Source organism: Marmota monax, unplaced genomic scaffold (genome assembly GCF_021218885.2).
Source record: "Marmota monax isolate L192 unplaced genomic scaffold, Marmota_monax_Labrador192_F-V1.1 WCK01_AAM20220418_F8-fsc00125, whole genome shotgun sequence".
In the NCBI taxonomy this organism is placed as follows: domain Eukaryota; kingdom Metazoa; phylum Chordata; class Mammalia; order Rodentia; family Sciuridae; genus Marmota; species Marmota monax.
In genome coordinates, this window is record NW_026695235.1 from 10,305,333 (window position 1) to 10,317,397 (window position 12,065).

Sequence of the window (12,065 nt, forward strand, 5' to 3'; positions counted from 1 at the left end):
CAGACTTCCTGTAGAAGTGTGTCCTCTGTGCTGACTCTGGGCTGGTGGACCAGGCCAGGGTGGCCCAGGAGGTGGCCCTAGGGGACCCCTGGCCCACGTACAAAGGTCAGGGATGCAGCGCCGCTGGGGGCCAAGGACCCTCCTCGGTTCCCCTTGGCTTTTCTTGCAGGACCGCTGGCCTCCAGTCTCCCCTCTTCCTAACGTCTCCTGGACAGCGTTCCCCAGAGGGACAGACATCTTTTAGTGGGCACCGGTGGAACCCGGCTGGGGAATATGCCTCAGTTCAGAAGACCCGCCCTTCCCCCACTTCTGAAGCTCCTTGGCAAGTCTGCAGTTGTGGAGCTCAGCTTACACTGCCCAGAGTACCCAGCAGAGCATGCCACCCCCAAGCAGTCCTCCCTGCATACTGATGGTTTGGAGCCGGTGTCTTGGAAGTGTAGACTCTACAGCCCCTCTGGAAAACTTGCCCTTGTGTACAGGAAATGTCCATCTTCAAAGGACTTGTTCATTAGTAAAGGTTCAGCAGAAAAAGAGAACTGCTCCAGACAGCTCTGGTCACCAAGAGTCCTTAGTCTTGGCTCTGGAGTCCTTATCACCAGGACTGTCCTGCTGTCCCTACAGCAGGGACTGCAAACCCTTGTTCTTTCTGTAGTTTGACATGGCCTACAAGCCTCAAGGGTCTAGCTGGGTGTCTCAGATTTGTGAATGCCTATCTCTGCACCTATAACTTTAAATGATTTTTCTGTGAATCTGTCATATCAGTTTAATTCATATACCAGCCAGAGAAGCTGAGAGTGTAGCAATACACAAATTAAGATACAAATTAACATTTATGAATTTAAATGTTAATTTTCCTCCCTGAGCAAGACACAAATTAACATTTATGGATTTAAAATAAAACGGAAGCAGAATAAAACCTAAATCATTCCCAGCCACTGGCTGCATGGGCCCAGCCGCCCTTCCTGGGAAGCACTCCCTGAATCCCGTCCTGTGGAGCTGGACCTTCCTAGCGAGTTCTTCTCTCCCACCCTTCTTTGGGGAGCATCTACAAGGAGGGCTTTCCCCTAGGTGCTGCTGCCCTCCCCATCTGAGGACTTCACTGCTTTGCAGGTAGGCCCCAGTGGAAGACCCTCAGGAGCAGTGTCCCACAGGGAGCCCAACGGTAGCTGTCTTCGGTGGCAACTCACTTCTTTCTGTGTTGACAGTGTGTTCTGCGCCTTTCTAGCAGGGACTCCTAAGGTCCACTTGCACACCAGGTGGCATCAGCCCTCTTGAGGTGTTTGTCCACCCCCATCCTTTTTCCCTGTTGCAGTAGTAGGCAGGTACTAGAGAGGAGCAGAGCCTGTAGGGGACATGGAAGAGATTTATATAAAGAATTGACTCACACAGTTTGGGAGCAGGAAGTCCACGATCTGCCCTCTGCGCCTGGAGTCAGAGAAGAGCCTGCAGTTCAAAGGCCAGAGAGCCAAAGAGCCACACCCAAGGGACAGAGGACGTGGAGCAGGGGCTGAGTGAGTTCAGTCCTCCTCCCCTTTCTGCTTCCTTCAGGCCCTCGCACGCACACTGGCTGACGCATGCACGCACACTGGGCAGAGTGGGCTGCCTTCCCCCAGTGCCAACGCCAGGAGAACCTCCTCAGAAGCATGCTCACGGTCACATCCAGAAATAACATTTAACCAGCGGTCTGGGCCCCAGGGCCCAGTCAACCTGATCTATGAAAGTAGCCATTGCGAGTCCACCCCCCAACTTGACCAACTTGACACCCAGGTTGGTCTCCCTAAGCCACACTTAACCTCCCAATAAAGACAATAACAAGGCTACAATTCCGCCAGACCTGACAGAACTATCAGAACTGTCTGCACACAACCAAAAAATGTCCGGAAGAGGAGATGAAGTCCCAGCCCCATGACCATTTCTCCTTGACATTCCCCAGCTTAAGTACCATGATGAGAAATCAGTGATACACAGGAGAGTGATCTGAAGTCAGTATACCTTATGTTACATGAAAAGGGAATGAGAAAGTGCATCTGAGAAATCACACATACACGCACGCAAAATGTATTCAGAACAAACTAAGGACAACCAATCGTCTGGGTCCTCCTTTCTGTAACTGGCCACATGGTGGGAGCTGGAATTTATGGCTACCTTGCCCTGCCCCTCCTGCTATCCCTTTGTCTTCAGCACGCCGCTTACCTGGATGGGTCACCTACACCTTAATCACTGAAGGGCCTGGGACATCAGAATCGTGCCCAGGTTGGGTGGTTACGGTTTTCCCTTGACCTGAGTCACAGCATGGGGGAACTAAGAAATGCCCCAGGGACTCATGCGCCAGACACCTGCTCCTTACTTCCACAGTGGAGCAGCAGTGTAGCCTCTCTGTGGTAGTCAGGGTCGACCAGCCCGACCACTACCGCAATTCTCTTTGCCAGTTGTCTCACAGGCATGGGGAGTCCACAACGGCCAGTGGCAGTCTTCAATTCTGGTCTAATGGAATCCTTATTGTGTCTCCTGGTGGAAGCACTTCTCCCTCGGAGTGAAGCCCTCTACGTCAGCAGAGAATAAACTCACGTGAGCAGGAAGCAAACATTTCACTAGTGGGCCATTGGACATAATAGTGACTAATGCCACTCCCGTTTCCACCCCTTGATTCCTGGTCCTGTGAATCCCAGCAAGGGGAGAAACAGCGCTATGTAGGGGACACTGATCCAGGGCACACACAGCCTTGTGGGGAACCTTGGCCCTGCTCCGCAAGGTTGTACCTGCCAGAGGCCTCCACAACTGGGTCTTCGAAGGCCGTCCACCATCCTATCAAGGGCTGCCCAGGATGGTGGGGAACATTGTAAGGCCAGTGAGTTCTATGAGCCAGGCTCCATGGCTGCACTTCTTTGGCTGAGAAGTGATTTCCTTGGGCAGAAGCAATGCCATATGGAAGATCATGGCTGTAGGAAAGACATTCTGCAGATCCCCAGAGGGTGTCTCCAGCAGAAGCACTGTGTGCAGGCAAGGCAGATTGCCTGTCCCAGTAAGAACAAACGCCGTCCCTTCCACGATGGAATCCATCCAATGTAACCATCCTGCCACTGGGTAACCGGCAGATCGCTCTGGAAATGGTGCCATATCAGGGACTCTATCTCTGCTGCTGGCAGGTGGATGCTTATTGGTGACTATAACCAAGTCACCATTGGTGAGTGGAAGTCCATATTGCTGAGCCCATGTATAACCCCCATCCCTGCCACCATGACCACTTTGTTCATGAGCCCCTTGGCAGGAACAGGGGTGTCTGGGGAGGAGGCTAACTGGTATCTACAGGATGGGTTATCCTAATCCACTTGGTTATTTAAGGTCAGTCACATATCTCTTCCCCAAATCGGTTTGTCGACAATTTTTCAATTCAAGTCCCTCCCCACCCTGCCAAACCACTGCCTGTAGCCCGCCAGTGGGTATAGAACCTCATGTCTGGACATCTCTGAGGGGTGCACAGCCAGGCGCACTGCTCAGCCTGCGGCCCTCAGGGAGGATTTCTTATCAGCGCTGTCCTTAGGGGTGTCCCAGAGAGGGGCTGTGGTGCTGTTGCTGTCCACTTCCAAGAGGTGCTGCATAGCATGCAGAACATCTGTAAACCAGGCTTGAGACTTCTCCCCTGTCAACTACGAGGCCCAGGTGCAGGCTGGGCCAGAGAAGGCAGTGGATTGGGAGTGGGGACCATGGGCATTTGGGCCACTTGTTCATATAAGTAACTTGTGCCTTCAGGACCGGGTCACACATGTATCACACTTGCAAGTAATGTGCATATCCAGCCTAATGGCTTGGTGTCGACATAACACCCGGTTCATGATGGGCAGCCCAGGTCACCTGGTGGCCCATGGCCAAGCATTCAGTTCTCACCACGCCCAGTAGCAGGCCAAGAATTATCTCTCAAAAAGAAAGTAGCTAGGTAGAAAGGATGGCTGGGCTTTGTCCCTAACCCTAAGGGCCTCCGCTGTGACTCAGCTATGGGACCTGCCAGAGGTTCCACACAGTGTCCCACTGACACCTCAAGCACTGTCAGGTCTGCTGAGTCACGTGGCCTGAGTGGAGGAGCAGCTGGACCCATGGCAGGGCCTTCTTAAGAGGGTTCAGATGAGCAACTCATCCCTCACCTTGGAAGGGGCATCTCAGCACACCCCACACCACTGACCCTTGGATGTCTCACTGGTAGACGTTTTCCCCATGCTAATTCTTGCTCACTAGGTCCCAGCAGCATACTGGACCAAGAAGAAGATGTATCTTTCACCCACAAACACAGCAGAGACAGCACAAGAAACCCAGTCTCTGATGGCATCCTTGAGACACAGAATCAAACCACCCTGAAGTCAAGCCTGCTTTCCCACTGTCTTCACAAGGACCTCTGGAAAATCAGAACTGTTCACCTGGAAAGCAGCTGTGACACATGAAACCAAAGCAATCGTATGACACGTGAACAGTAAGCAGCAGTTCTCTTCCACAAGATGGTGGGCCAGAGAGCCTGGAAAAACGCCCCCTCTACAGAGTAGCCAGAAAGGCTGAGTGAGCTAATATGTCACTAGTAACCTTTAACATTGCATCAGACTTTGCAAGAAAACTTGGGAAACCTCATCCATGAAAGTGAAGTGGCAGCACAGGGTGAGAGCCGTGAGATGTTGGGCCTCTGGAATCCTCTGTGTGTACCCATCCCACTGAAGGGTGGCAGCCAGTAACTTGAACTTGTCTCTAGTCTTTGCTCCCAATGAAAGAGGAATCTTTGCTCTTCTGAGCATGTATGACTACAAGCAAGCCTTCTTGTGAGAATTTAGGGTTTGAACCCAAATTCTGACTGTCTTCTATGGTCAGAAAAGCTTCTAGCCAAGAATTCAATCTAAAGTGGTCCTAAAATAAATATAACTGATTCTGTGATCCTAGATTAGCCATGCCGCAGGCACTTGGTAGAAACAAACTCCAACCCTTTCTAGGGGAATGAATGCCCATCCACCCAAGACACAGTGTCCCCAGGTCACCAACAAAATGAGCTCAAAAATTTAAAAAGCCAAGAACAACAACAGCTGTAGAATCAGACCTCAGATATTGGCATGATTAGACACAGATGAGAAAATAAGAAAGTTTATTGTGTAAAAAAAAGCGGGGGGCGGGGGGAATCTAAAAATAAAAATGAAGCAAGAATTGTTTCAAATCACCCGGGAGAACTGAAGAGATAAAAACTAAAGGGACCTTCTAGAAACAAAATAATATAAACTTTTAATAGGGGAAGAGGGAATCTGGGAGGTAGAATACCTACCTGAAGAAGTTATCTGAAATTCCTACAGGAAGAAAAGCTATTTAAAAAATATGAAAAAGAACCTAAGTGGTGTGGAGACTAAATGGAAAGTTCTGAAGAAGTCTAACTAGACTTCCAAAGTGGTCATAGAGTAAGGAAGAATCAATGCTTTAGGCAGTATGGGTTGCAGATTATCTACAATTGATACAGATCACAAGTTCTTAGGTTTTTGAAGCACAATGAATTCCAATCAGAAAAAAAGAGGAACCCATAGTTAAGAAAATTGCAGAATCCCTCAGATAAAGAAAAAGATCTAGGAACCGGGGATGTGGCTCGGTGGTTGAGACTACGCCCTGGGTCCAATCCTCGGCACTGGAATAAAAAAAAAGAAAGAAGAAGACCTAAAATGTTTTTAAAGGGAAGACTTCCCCCTCCAGTGAGTACTGTGGGCTAGCCTGGTGGCAAGGAGGGGTGCAGTGGGAGCAGGGGTACCCACCGGGGCACTAGGCACAGTGACACTGGGAGCCATCCGCTTCTTCCCCTGCGTGATAAATACATGTGTGCCCACTCTTTGTTTATACTTTTTTTTTGTAGTATATATACTCCCTGGTACGCATGGAATATTTCGTAATCTGAAAAATGGCAGATGATTAATCATTAAGCTGGCTGGCTTTAAAACTGAGTTCTGAAACAGGAATCTCTGGGTGGCTCAAGGAGCCACTTGTGATCTGTAGTAATGAGACAGGATTTGGCTTGATGCTGGTCGAGATCATGCTGCGTCCCGGCTCCGTGGTGACGCCCTGATGCTCATAGTTGGAAGGGGAGGAGGAGACCAAGGGGAGGAGGAGGCTGAGGGCCACTCCAGCTCTGGAGGTCACCTCTACTGTGCTGAGGGCCTCTGACCATGTCCCCAGGGAAGGACACGGTCTCAAATCCACACACTACCGCCAGAAAAGCAAAGGCTTCTATACTATGGTGCTTCTAGCAGGTTCTTCAGGTGAACTCAGATACTGATTGTTCAAACAAGGAAAAGGGCTTCAAATATTTGTTGTTTCTGTGGTTGAAACGAGTTCTAAGGCTTGTCTCCCAGGCTCAGAGTGTCCACTGTAAAAATAACAATGACCTTTTATTGAACATTCTCCGTGGCGGTCAGAGGGAGGCTTACATTACCACACTGAGATAGGTGTGTTGACTTCCCCATGTTACCACAAGGTCACTGCAGTCCAGAGGGGCCCAGCACTTGGCCAGGTCACATAGCAGGTGTGGGGGACCTGACACCAGGGGTGGGTGTGTGCACCACTGAGTGGGAGTCAGGGGCTGGGGTTCCTGGCACCCTTGACAGTGAGACTGCTCTATTCCTGGTCTGTTCCAGGGACCCAAGTCCTCCAGGCCCCTTTGGCTCCAGATCCCAGAGGGAAGCAGTTGCAGGGGTGTGGGGAGGTGCTCAAGAGGAGCCCCGTCCACTCCTCGGTCCTCCAGGAGCACCCTTGCCCTCTGCTGCCTACCACACGTCCTCTAACTGCAGGAGGAGAGGTCCAGGCTGGCTGTGGGCCCGAGTGATCACCCCAACTGTCCCCAGCACACCCAGTTCACAACGGTGGAGGGAACTAGGCTCCAGGCAGTAAAAACACGTTCCACGGGGCACGGGGGGAGGGGAAATAGCACTGGGTGGTTGTCCCTGTCTTTTTTTTTTAATATTTATTTATTTTTTTATTTTAGTTCTCGGCGGACACAACATCTTTGTTTGTATGTGGTGCTGAGGATGGAACCCGGGCCGCACGCATGCCAGGCGAGCGCGCTACGGCTTGAGCCACATCCCCAGCCCTGGTCGTCCCTGTCTTGCTGCCCTGACCCTGTGGGATTCCCTGCTGCCCCCAGCTCTGTCCTTGGAGAACTTCTGTCCAGTACTGGGGTGGGTCGGGTTGGGGGCTTGCCTTTCTGTGCATGGACTTCTGCTCCCCTGCCTCGCAGGCAGGGCCTGGCTGTGGCGTTGCAGGTGGGGGACAAGCTTCCCTGAGTCTGCTCAGATCTGTGGCAGCCTCCCTGGGGATTCAGGGTGCAGGTGAGACCAGCTCTGCTTCCCAGCTGGTGTCCTGTTCCAGAGGTCAGATCAGACCCTTCGCGAGGTTCCTAGGGTCGGAACCTCCCTGGAAGGCCGCTTTAACCCCAGCCCGACTGTTAGAGGGGTGGCCTTCTGGCTTGACGAGGCTCTGCGATTACGTTTCCCTGTGCCCTGCGGCTGGGATGAAGAAGCCAGTGACAGCCTGGTGTCCTCGAAAGTGTGGGCTCTTTGCTCCTGATCTGGGGGCGGGGAGGTTCCTGGGCATGAGACCCAGAGCAAGTGTAGTGGCTACCGTGCTGTGTCCCCCAGCCCACGAGGCACTGGCTCCCCTGGCTGCTGGGGGTACTCATGCCCGATTCCTCATTCCACCCATGCACTCCCTCCCCGCAAACTTCACCATGGCCGGGGAGAGCGCCCCAGCCCACACTCTCAGCCTTTTCCTGAGGACTGCATCCAGCGACTTGTGGACGAGAGCATGAATGCCTCTAATCTGGCACAACCCGACACAAGGGTGTGAGGTCTTCGTGGTACCCACGCCACAGCCCCAGGTTTCCCTCTGCCTGACTCTCCTCTCACTCCCTCAAAAGCGTTAACCCCACTTTTACTAGTACTGCTACTGCTAGTAGATCTCAGGACCTGCCTCCTCCTAAAACGTGACCTAGGAGTTCTAGGAAGACACCACCCTGAGGCAGACCCACACCATCATGGCAACATGTGGCCAAAATGGCACCCGTGCCTCCAAGATCCATGCACCAAAGGCACAAAGTCCCTGCATGTATTTCTCATGAGCCATTCCAGAGTTAACCCCTGAAGGATGGACACCAACCAGTCTCAGCCTTAAGCTTCAAACCCTGACTCCCGTCAAGTGATGTTTCCCCCTTGGAGAATTGGGGCTTGCACCCCATCATGTGCCCCCACTCAGTGTGGCTAAAGGGGTGTGTTCTCCTAAGTCTTACTGAGTGGGGCACTTTCCCCCCATGCAAGACAGATATTTTTCATCGCATTGTCAAATGCCTACAGTTCCAGATAAGAAATGGCAGCGTGATGGCCAATTTCCAGGTGAAGTGTCATCCGTGGGCACTTAAGAGCTGTCCGTGGGAGCAGCGCTAGTTCAGACAACAGCTCCTTGTCCACAGACCTCGTTCAAGGCCTCCAGCGCTATATTCAAGCCCCCTCATCTTGAGCTTTCCAAAAGCAGCTGCGGGAATGGAAGGCTGTGTGAGTGGAGGATGGAGAGGCATTAAGGACGCTTGGTCCGGGCTGTAAGGTAAGGATCCTGCCCAAGGCTCCAGCTACTCCCGCTTTCCAGAAGAGCAGGGCCCATGGCATCTGCTGCCTGTTGTTAAAGAAAGAAAGGAGAATAAAAAAATGATTCTCTGCCCTTTATCAAAGCACAGCGAGGAAAATCCGACAGGACCATATTCGCAGGAATGGGGACCAGGAAATGGGGCTTTGCAGAGCAGTGCGGAGACTGGGCTGTACACTCAATGAAGCAGGTGGGCTCAGGGGGTGGAAAGTCACTCAGAGGAGACACTGCGGGGAGGGGGGTGCTGGCTAAACTGACCAGACAGGTTCTTGCTGAAGGCAGCCCAGGGCGACCAGATGCCCCTGAGGATCGTGGAAGATAAGAAACCCACTGGGTTCTTGGGAGTCCCGCTAGAGTGACTCAGCAGGGCTTTAGCTGAAACTGGGCTCTACATGGGAGTTCTGGATGGTCGAGGAGCGGGCTCAGGACCTGATGCAGTTGGACATGCAGAGGGTCTTGTTATCATCTTCTCCTTTGGGAGCTCCTGAAGGGAAAGGCTCTAGAAGGAGGGCACTGAGGGCTGCAGGGGCTGGAGCCCTGCTCCTACCTCCCCAGGACAGGCGCCTGGACCCCACTGGTGCAGGTGCCTGAGAAAGGCCTGGGCAGGGCGGCTCCCACAAAGCACAGAGGAACCCCTGGGTGGGGCCCAAGTGGGCAGGCACCTGAGGTCTGCCAGCCTCCTCTGTCCACCTCTGCGGAGGTCTATCTTGCAGAGGATGTGCAAGAATTGACGTGAAGGATGTGTGCTTTCACAGGGGTGACAGTCGTGCTGGGGGACAAGGACCTTGGAGACACGGAAGGCTCACCTGCAAAGTTCAGTGCAGGGCCATACTTGAAGGGCTCAAGAGGGGACTGAAGGTGGCCAGGATGTTTGCCTTCTGGCTTCTTCACTGTCCCTCCCCCAGGCAGGGACTGGGCAGGCAGCAGGAGGGCCAGGGTCCTGGGGCTGGAGTGTGGGGGCCGGGACCTATTGCATAACAAATGACCTTCCAACACTCTTGTGTTTTTGCATTAAAAAAAAAATGCAGCTAAATAAGTAGAGTGGGTTTTATTACCCATCTCAGAATGCAGTTACCTAGGATGACGAGAACAGTTAGGCTCCTGGCCAGGCCTGGGCCTTCACTTTCCTGCCCGCCCTACAGACAGGGAGGAGAGTTGGTGATCTGGATGATTGCTTTCTTTGAAGAGGAGAAAAGTAATGAATACTATTCTGTGCATAATAGGTTCTTACAGACCTAAAATTTAAAGGTTTTTTTCAGAGTTTTTTCTCGTCATAAAGCATGCTTTAATTTTTTTCTGCACCTCACTGGTGCAGGGGCCTGAGAAAGGCCTGGGGCAGGGCAGCTTACCCACAGTCTACTTTTTCTGTTTAAAAATACATGCAAATTACTTTTTCAGAAAGAAGGCTATGGCCGCCTGCAGCGCTGTGTGCAGGGCCGCTGGGACACGGGCTCCAGCTGGTCCCAGCTCTGGTCCCTGCCGGACAGGACAGCAGCCGCTGCTGCTCCGCTGAGCACTCGCCACCCCACCCCTCGCCAGGTCGGGAAGTCTGTTTGGAAACCGCAGGGGCTTCTGTTTCCCTGGTAAAGGATGGCACCCCAATCTCTCCCCCAGAAACAGGCTCCAGCCAGTGGGCACCAAGGTGAAGTCCTGGGCGTGGAGTGGCTCCAGGGCGACTGGGGGGCGGGCGGGGGGGGGGCACAGCACCCCTCCCTCCCTGGTATCGTCAGGTGGCCAGTTGAGGTCCAAGTCCTTGGTGTCCCCAACACAGAACTGAGCAAGACACACAGGAGTAACAGGCAAAGTACAGGCTTCCGCAGGCCGAGGGGGAGCCGCTTGGGAAGGGGGAGCAGAGAGGCCCCAGGCCAGGTCTGGAAGGCAGGGTCCCACACGGCCCGACTGAAGACCTCACCCCATCGGTTACCTTATGACATCTGGTTAGAATATTGTCCATTCCCCCCACTGGTGACTTTACCTAATTAGAATACTGTCCATTTACCCCCTCTGGTCATTTTAAAATACCCAATCTGTGGCAGGATGTTGAGAGCCACAACCAAGTCAAGATGGTGCCTGGCATTTTGCCAGAAGGAGTGGTTGAGAAGTGACGCCAGCGAGCCATTAATATGATGATAATTAAGTTAAGCTGTGTATAATTATTAAGATAATGACTGATTGCTGTAACTGGATGATGCTAAATTGAAACGAGCTGTGTATTCAGTTGTGTATATAAACCTCTGCTGTCTGGCAATTAGGCGGCTCCTGCTACCTCGGGTGCCCGCTACTTTTGAGTTCTCGCAAAATTCCCATTGAGTTCCCTTTGAGTTCTCGCGGAGTTTCCGTGGAGTTCCGGTTGAGTTCCCGTTGGGTTCGGGCAATAAAGTAGTTCCTGTTTGAACCTACAAGTGGCTCGTGATCTCCTGATTATTTGTGCCCAGCCAGACTGCGGCAGCAGGAGATGTCATGGTGATGACTGTGTGGGAGGTGCTTGTCATGGTGACTTGTCTCCCGGACTTGTCTTCCAGGGGTACCCTTCTTATACCTGCCCCATCGGCTCAGTGTCCTGAACTCCAGCTTAACAGTGCCTCTCAGGCACAGGACCATCACCTGTCCCCTGCACTGAGTTATCATGGCAGTGTCCAGGAGAGAAGCCAGCTGTCCTGTTGGGGAGGCCACAGGTACCCTGAGGGGAACACTTCACACCGAGCATGATTTGAGCAAGTACACACATATGGACATGCATGTGTGTATGTGTGTGTGTGCGCTGTACATGCGTACCAGCAAATATGTGTGTATGAGTAAAAAGTCATTTGTTTTTCTCACTGGTTTTTAAAAACCATGGCTGCTTGAGCAAATCTGTCCTTCAAAGACTGAGACCAGAAACCACCCACGCCCACAGGGGCTGGCTGCCTGCATTAGGGACGCTGGATGTCCTCGCACTGTCCTCACTACAGTGACCTGTCGCACCTTCCAGGAGACTCAGCTCGGATGGTCTTGAGCATTTCTTACACAGGACTCCAGAAAGACCCTCTTCTGTGGTTAAATGTGTCCCCAAAAGTTGGCGTGTTGGAGACTTAATCCCCCGTTGCTATGCTAATAGTGGGGGTGGGGCCTGTGGGAGGTGAATGGGATTAGAGGAGGTCAGTATCAGTGGCTCTGCAGGAAGAGGAAGAGGCCCAGGTGCACGCCTGCTCTGTCTCCATGTGATGCCCTCCACCAGGTCCCAATGAGCCTTGCTCTGTGCTCAGAAGCCTCCCAAACAGACAGGCACAGGACCCTCTGCTGTGCGTAAAATACTCAATCTCAGGCATTGTGTTTCAGCAACAAGAAAAGGACCAAGACAGCCACCAACTCCTCAGTGTGCTCCCTGAGGTTCCTAGACTCCTCACTCTGTTCCGCCACCTGGGCTGTCCTGATGTGATCCACGCCCT